General features: G+C 31.4%; 1 long non-coding RNA gene across 1 annotated transcript; it reads right to left on the bottom strand.

The window, feature by feature from the left end:
• On the bottom strand, positions 1–1679 carry LOC134704929 (uncharacterized). The gene is made up of 2 exons (XR_010105440.1): positions 1496–1679; positions 1–758 (listed from the first exon to the last, which is right to left on the bottom strand). It is a non-coding gene; the product is annotated as an uncharacterized LOC134704929 (long non-coding RNA).
• Between the last annotated feature and the right edge of the window lie 5582 nt (positions 1680–7261).

The raw sequence follows: 7261 nt of genomic DNA, 5'->3' as shown, positions 1-7261 counted from the left end.
AAAAGAATAAATGAAAAGGTTTATTCTCAAGAAAGAAAGAAAAAATACTTCAATGACTATAAGACAATGAACCAACAATCACCTTCAAACATCTAAGATAGAGCTAGCATAGTGATATACGTATATATATACATTGGTAAATATTTCATGTAAGTAAGTAAGTGAATTGTTTATTTTAATTTAAAACGTTATTTTCACTGGCTTCACTGGTTTGTTTCTATAGAAATCCAGCCTCATACGATTTCAATACCGGGTCTGGATTGGCGGAATCAGTACTGGAATAAAAAGTAACCCAATCAGCTTCATATTGCTTGATAGGAATGGCACCATTGGTCGGTTTGTAAAGTTCAAAAGACTTCTGAAGTTTAGTCTCATCTTCATTACCCCATACTTTAAAAGCTTTAATGTAGTTGTCTAATGTAATAGATTCTGTTTTATCTGCATCGACAATTTCAGCTACATCCTTAATGACATCTTTCATTTCAGAGATAAATTTCTCCTGATCGTCGGTATATTCCTTTTCTAGACGACGAAGAAAATCTTCTTTGGTTAGGGAAGTTTTACCCTTCAAAATATATTTCTCCCACCATTGTAAAATTTTCTTAGCTGCAAGTTTCCCAGACGTTTCATCTAGATGCTCTTCAACTGGGAAATCACCGGCTGTTTGACCAACGTCGTCCCTTGTTATTAAACCGTCATGGTTTACATCTAGAAGAGTAAACCAATAAGACAATTTTTTTCTTTAGAAAATCCATTTCCTGCAAAAACATAAATGTATTTTTTATGAAATGTTGCCGATAAGTAACATGTCAAGACGTGAAAGAGCAAGTCCATTGGATATTTCCCTAATGATGATTATGGCTAAGTTTGGTTAAAACTGTCTTAGTAGTTTTAGACGAGAAGAATTTTGTATAAGATTACAAAAAGATGTAAAAATCTGTAAAAGAAATTGACTATAAAGGTAAATAAATCCTAAAAGGGTCTACAGACAATTTTGGTCATGTTGACTTATTTGTTAATCTTACTTTGCTGAACATTATTGCTGTTTACAGCTTATCGCTATGTTTACTAATATTCAAGATAATAACCAAAAACGGCATTTTTTTTTAAATTACCAATTCAGGGGCAGCAACCTAACAAGCAGTTGTCTGATTCATCTGAAAATTTAATGGTGGATAGAGAAGGTTAAAATATTCATCAGGTTAAGATATATTTCCTCATAGAACCTGTTGTTTGGTTGCGGCCCATGAATTGGTAATATAATGTCAATTTTACAGTTTTCAGTTATTATCTTGAATATTATTAATAAACTGTAAACAACAATAATGTTCAGCAAAGTAAGATCTAGAAATAAGTCAGCATAACTAAAATCGTCAGTTTTAAGGAGTAATTTCCCTTTTTTGTCAATTCTTTACAATTTTCGTAAATTTATGTAATGTATACATAATAAGGTTGAAGCAAACGGAAAATAATAGTGTAAAAAATTCTATCTTACCCTCAAATGTAGTTCAGACTTTTGTATACAGAACCTGTTGAAATGTGATAGAAATTCAAAAATAATGTCACACACAAAATGTTATCATGTAAACTCTTTCAATTGATTATGTATTTAGTGAGCAAATATGAATTATCGATTATTTCGTTGTATTTTAAAATGTGGTAGACAGTTGAATTAGGTCAGGGGGCACAGAAAATATGAAAACGTCATTGATGACACATTTATTGGGCACAAAGAAAGGAAATAAAATTAACAATACGAATTATAATTGCACAAAATTGCGCCAAAGTGTTGCATCGTGACAGACATAATCTGAAGTCCCGAATAAGTGCTCAACTCCGGTTATTTTTCTTTTCTATCGATCATTATCTAAATAATCATTTTGGTTTGTCATATTTATTTGCACGGTTTGTGTCGTCTTATTTCAAGATCATTGAACGAATTCGTTATTCCTGCATGTGTCTCCCTTAATTTACTTTTCAACGCTAATATGCTTTTATTCTTAATAAACAAACCCAATGCTGAAAACATACGAAATCTTCCCCACTAAATTTCAAAATAAAGGTTGCATGATTGCGTATTTAAATGAGATGAGTTATTGACTTGCAAGCATATAATACATCAGCGATCTTTGCTCCCTGAATTTGACAAAATGGAAACAAACTGCTAAAGCAAAATATTGTTTTTATATTCCAGTTTTTTAATTGTTTGGTACAAATTAAATCTTCTTTTAAATCATTGTCTAGTTCGTAGCTAGTGAATATTTTTTGTAGTTGGAGTCTAGTCTAAAAGGGGGATGAAAGATACCAAAGGGACAGTCAAACTCATAAATATAAAATAAACTAACAACGCAATGGCTAAAAATGAAAAAGACAAACAGACAAACAATAGTACACATGGCACAACATAGAAAACTAATTAAATAATTAACAACACAAACCCCACCAAAAACTAGGGGTGATCTCAGGTGCTTCGGAAGGGTAAGCAGATCCTGCTCCACATGATGCACCCGTTGTGTTGCTTATGTGATAAAAAAATCCGATAAATAGTCTAGTTCGGTAGGTCAATTCATGAAAAGGAAAGAGATTGTAGTTACGACGTAAGGAACATATCCGATATCATTTGTGAAACGGCATAACGGCCAACCAACTCGTGATGGCGTCCGTAAAATTTACGAAGGGACGATTTCAACTTCACCATTTGACACTCTCGGTGTAATAGCTTCCTTGTGAGCAGCAACCCTCTATCAAGAAAATCATGATAGGAAACGAAGCAGGGGATTATCGTATCAATTGGGAGATATATATCCCGTATGCAGGTGATGCTGGAATGTTGCTACTTAGAAATGGAAAGCTCACAATTGGAAAGCTGAAATCATCTATTTTGCCGTAAATCTTTGTTTTCAACCGACCGTCAATTGTCAATTTCTAGATGTTAGTCAAGATATAAAGCCGACTTAACTGCATCTGTAGTATCCTTTATCTCTAGTTCGATGGGATAGATTCGTTCCACATAGTCACCAAATTTTGAATTATTTAGTGAAAGAACATCATATATAGCGGAAAGTAGAATTAAAGCATGTTGCTGACTTCTTGTCTTTCTTCCTAAGAAGTTCCTGCCTGAAGTCAGCATTATGATAATAAAGAAACAAGTCGGCAAGTAGAGGGGCACAGTTTGTTCCCATTTGAATGCCGACAGTCTGTTGAAAAACACGTCCTCCGAACGTAACAAATATGTTGTCAATCAAAAAATCAAGCATCTTGATAATATCGGTTTCAGAGAATGTTTTGTTTGAATCAGAGTGATCCTTTACAAAGAAAAATTTATCCCTCCCTAAGACAAGATACTTGTATCTACGTTGGCCATAGTTTTTATGAAGCAAAGCAATACCAACTCTTTCAATTTATCTTTTAGTTTGAAATGTGAAAAGAGTAGAAAAGTTAAATGTCTTAATACTGTTACAAGATGAAAGAGCGTTAAATTGTATGAATTTTTAAGTATCCACATCTGATTCACGCCACCTCTAGAATAGGAAGTTTCACAATAACTTTGAAGCCCGTCTTTGATAGCTTATAAAATAGATGTTAATATACTAGTCAACAAAAGAAACGATACACGACTTTATTTATCAAAAAGTATTAGATATAAAACAAAATGAGATACACTATTTGAAAAAGCTTTCATTTGTATGCACATGTGATAATGAAAATCAAAACTTGTCGGAAAGTATCTAAATTCCATGTAAACGATCATAGGGTGCAAATTACTTTTGCGGAAAGTTGAATAAAACATCGACACATAAAGTACTGAAAAAAAAACAAATTTGTTAAAAAATATTCAATATGCTTATCAAGTTATGTTCATGTTGTAACTAATGGGTTGAAAGATTGTTTTTTTTAATTTTTTGGGGAAAAAAAGTGTTTTTTGAAATCTCTTTCGTCTCAAATCAATGGTTTGGATGTGAAAACAACAGACAGTAAATTTGGAACCTTTCGGATTAAGTTTAAGATTTTTACCGCTTTTTGAATTTTACTTTACACATACTGTCTATGGTAAATCATTTAATTATGTATACATTTTAACGATTTCTCGTTGGGCCAAACTTTGCTTAAAAAATAAACGAAGAAACTGAATGATTTTTAAAAACAAATTGATGGCAAACACTGTCTTTACATTCAAATTAAAGATTGACATCATTAGTTGGAACTTCTGGTTTTTTTTAAATTATCGTTTTATGTAAATTTTGTAAAAAAAAAATTGCAAAAAAACGTCACAAAAGCAAAAAAAAAATCTTTTTTAAACGCATTTATATTTCCATAATGATTAAGTATTACTACCTTCAATATTGTTCCAATGAACGGAAAACTGTATCTTTTATTTGAAAAAAACTCCTGTATCGTTCCTTTGTTGACTAGTATAATTTAGAAAGAGATTTCGTGGAGCACTTGGAAGAAGGAGCAATATACCGTTGTTTGTAAAGACACGTATGTAGTTTAGGTATCCAATACAGTGATGGAAGATCCAGTTCTTCGTCTTTGGTTGAAATTCCAAAAGAAACCTAGAACAGACCTAAGATTATCCAGGATTGCCTCTTTGGTAAGTGTCGTGAGGGTATATGATGAGTTTCCAAGTGAATTGTCAATATCTAATTCGTTTATCAAGCAGTTGATGTAATGACTTTTACACACCAAACATGATGTTGTTTTGGACTTTATCTGCGGGGACAACAACATACTTGTTATGGAGGTAGGATAGTGTTTTGCAACATTTGGGTCTTTAAAGATTGACGTATGCGCAGGAAATATTTTGTTAATTGTTTTTTTTGTAATTATGATTAACGCTGTAGTATGTTATAAATCGAATATGACAATTCAAGTCAATGGTGATGAAGTTGACAGCTTATTCACTTTTAATTGACACCATTTTTGTACGATTAACAAAAAAAAAGAAATAAATTACATCGTTACTTCTTTCAAAAAAATGTGCCACAGCCGTCATTTACATTATTCCCGATTTAAAAGTACATTAATTTGTATGTCTGATGGAAGATAACACATTAGTTGACCTCTGCAAACAAAAGCTTCTGAACTAAGATAGATATGTAAGGAATTTTGGTATCGAATAAAAGGTTAAAAGTTGAACAATTTGTAGATATTCATGATTTGTTTGACTTGCCAAAAGAGAATATGTACAGTGCAATTTCTTGTAGAAAGTACATGTACCAACATCTTGTACGCATTAGGGACTTTTTCCCGTTGTATATGAATTAAACCAGCTTATCACGGAATGCAGCTGTCGAAGGTGGAATAAATCTGAATTGAACATAAGATGAAGAGACCAGAATTCAGTATTTAAAGCAAGTTGTTGCATGAATCAATAGTTTAAGGGCATACGATACAGTTTTGATCCTGTATTTACAAGTTCGTGAAAATTTGCATATAGGCTATTTTTTACCTGATTAAATCAAATATGTAATAAAAAATATACCTTCATGTGCTACTTTTTGAGTAAAATGAGGTCGAAAATTTGTATATTTGCTCAAAATTCTGATTTGTGGCCGTAATTTCTTTATTGAAAGAAAGACATATCTTTTTTGTTATAAAAGATAAACACAAATTGTTTCTTGTTACATAATCGGTAATTTCTGTATTTTATAAGTATTCTAAAAAATTATGCATTTTTTATTCAAAAATAACTCATATTTATCAAATGTTCATGGAAAATACGTAATTTTTTGCTGCATATTTATCAAAATTTAAAAAAAATCCTTTATTTACAGTTTTATAAAATTTGGGTCACATAATCACCCTGCAAAATGAAACAAATTGCTGAAAAAAGGGGTCCATGAACTCGTTTTCAAATTAAATCAGTTTGAATGATAAGAATCAGTCGAAAAATGCATCTTTTCCAGATATGACACAGTTTGACGTCGCGAAAATAACATTTTACGTAGCAACGTCATTATCTCCCCTGTAACTGTATCGTATGCCCTTAACTGAAACTAATTTCATACTGAACAATTCCTAACACTATTCCCCCTTCGTTGAATCATTCCCCATTCAATAATACCATACACGTCTTTTGGGAAAGATAACACGGATCAAGGTTAGTATCATTGAAAATTTAGAAAATTTGCAAATCAGTTTTTTCTTTGAATTCTTTTGAAGGATTTTTTCTGAATTGCTATTACTAAAATCGTTAGTATAAGTTTGACAATTCAAAGCTGAGTGACAAACAGTCGTGAGATATCGGAATTACAAAGACATTTTTCTAGTATGATTATTTCACGTTCTGAACCGTCTGTGTAGTTGGTTCGGCCTTATTGAAAGGTTAATTTTGCAGTCTTAGATGGGTTTTTTAAAGGTTTTTGACAAGGTTTTGTTGATATCTATCATATGTCAGTGACATTCGACCTAAAATTTCACCACGCCAGCTGTTTTAACGAGTCCTTGGATTTTATTGTTGTTTTAATACATTACCAGTATATATAAAATATATTTATTAGCTTAGGCTTGTCAGTATTGGACACTGAACTATATACTTCATAAGTTCATGTAAGTAAATGTTATTTATTTTCATAACTTTCATAACTGTTAATAGTCAATGTTATTGCTTTATTTTTCTTATTTAAATATAAAATATAAAAACAAATTGCAGTTTGAAAATGAAATTTTCAAATTGTTTGTTTGTCTTACATAACTGGCGATCTGATATAGTGTTCTACCAACGACAATTTATGTTATATATGTATATATACATGTAGTTAAGTCATATGTAATCTTTATTTCAAACTCACGTGTTTTCAAAATTAATTGTCTCATCGATTTAAACAAGTTGTCTCGTTTTAAAATCAAAGGTTCAAATAATGGCCATTCTAACATGACGTCCTTCAAACGCTTTGAGTACACACCCGTGGTAAAATATGAATATATTTCATGGGCTGTTCCCATTGTACCCCCACGTCATATGTTTTTTAATGAATGAGCGACTCGACGTCATAGAACAATGACGTCAGAATATAAGCAATTTACGGGAAAATACACGCTTGTGAAACGGAAAATCATCACAACAAGGAAACGTTAACAAATGATGCTAAAATGAGTTATATTAGCCGTTTTTGTATACATATGAGACATATAAGTACAATAATAATTAGATTAATCTAAAATTATCTAAATATGTTATTATAAATAGTTTAAGCATCATCATTTATTCAGTTTGCTCCGTTATTTTACGTCAATTTAATAGTGCGTTAATATATAG

The sequence above is a fragment of the Mytilus trossulus genome, chromosome 2, assembly GCF_036588685.1.
Source record: "Mytilus trossulus isolate FHL-02 chromosome 2, PNRI_Mtr1.1.1.hap1, whole genome shotgun sequence".
NCBI lineage: Eukaryota > Metazoa > Mollusca > Bivalvia > Mytilida > Mytilidae > Mytilus > Mytilus trossulus.
The sequence above is the reverse complement of the archived record's forward strand: the minus strand, read 5'-3'. Positions and strand labels throughout refer to the sequence as shown.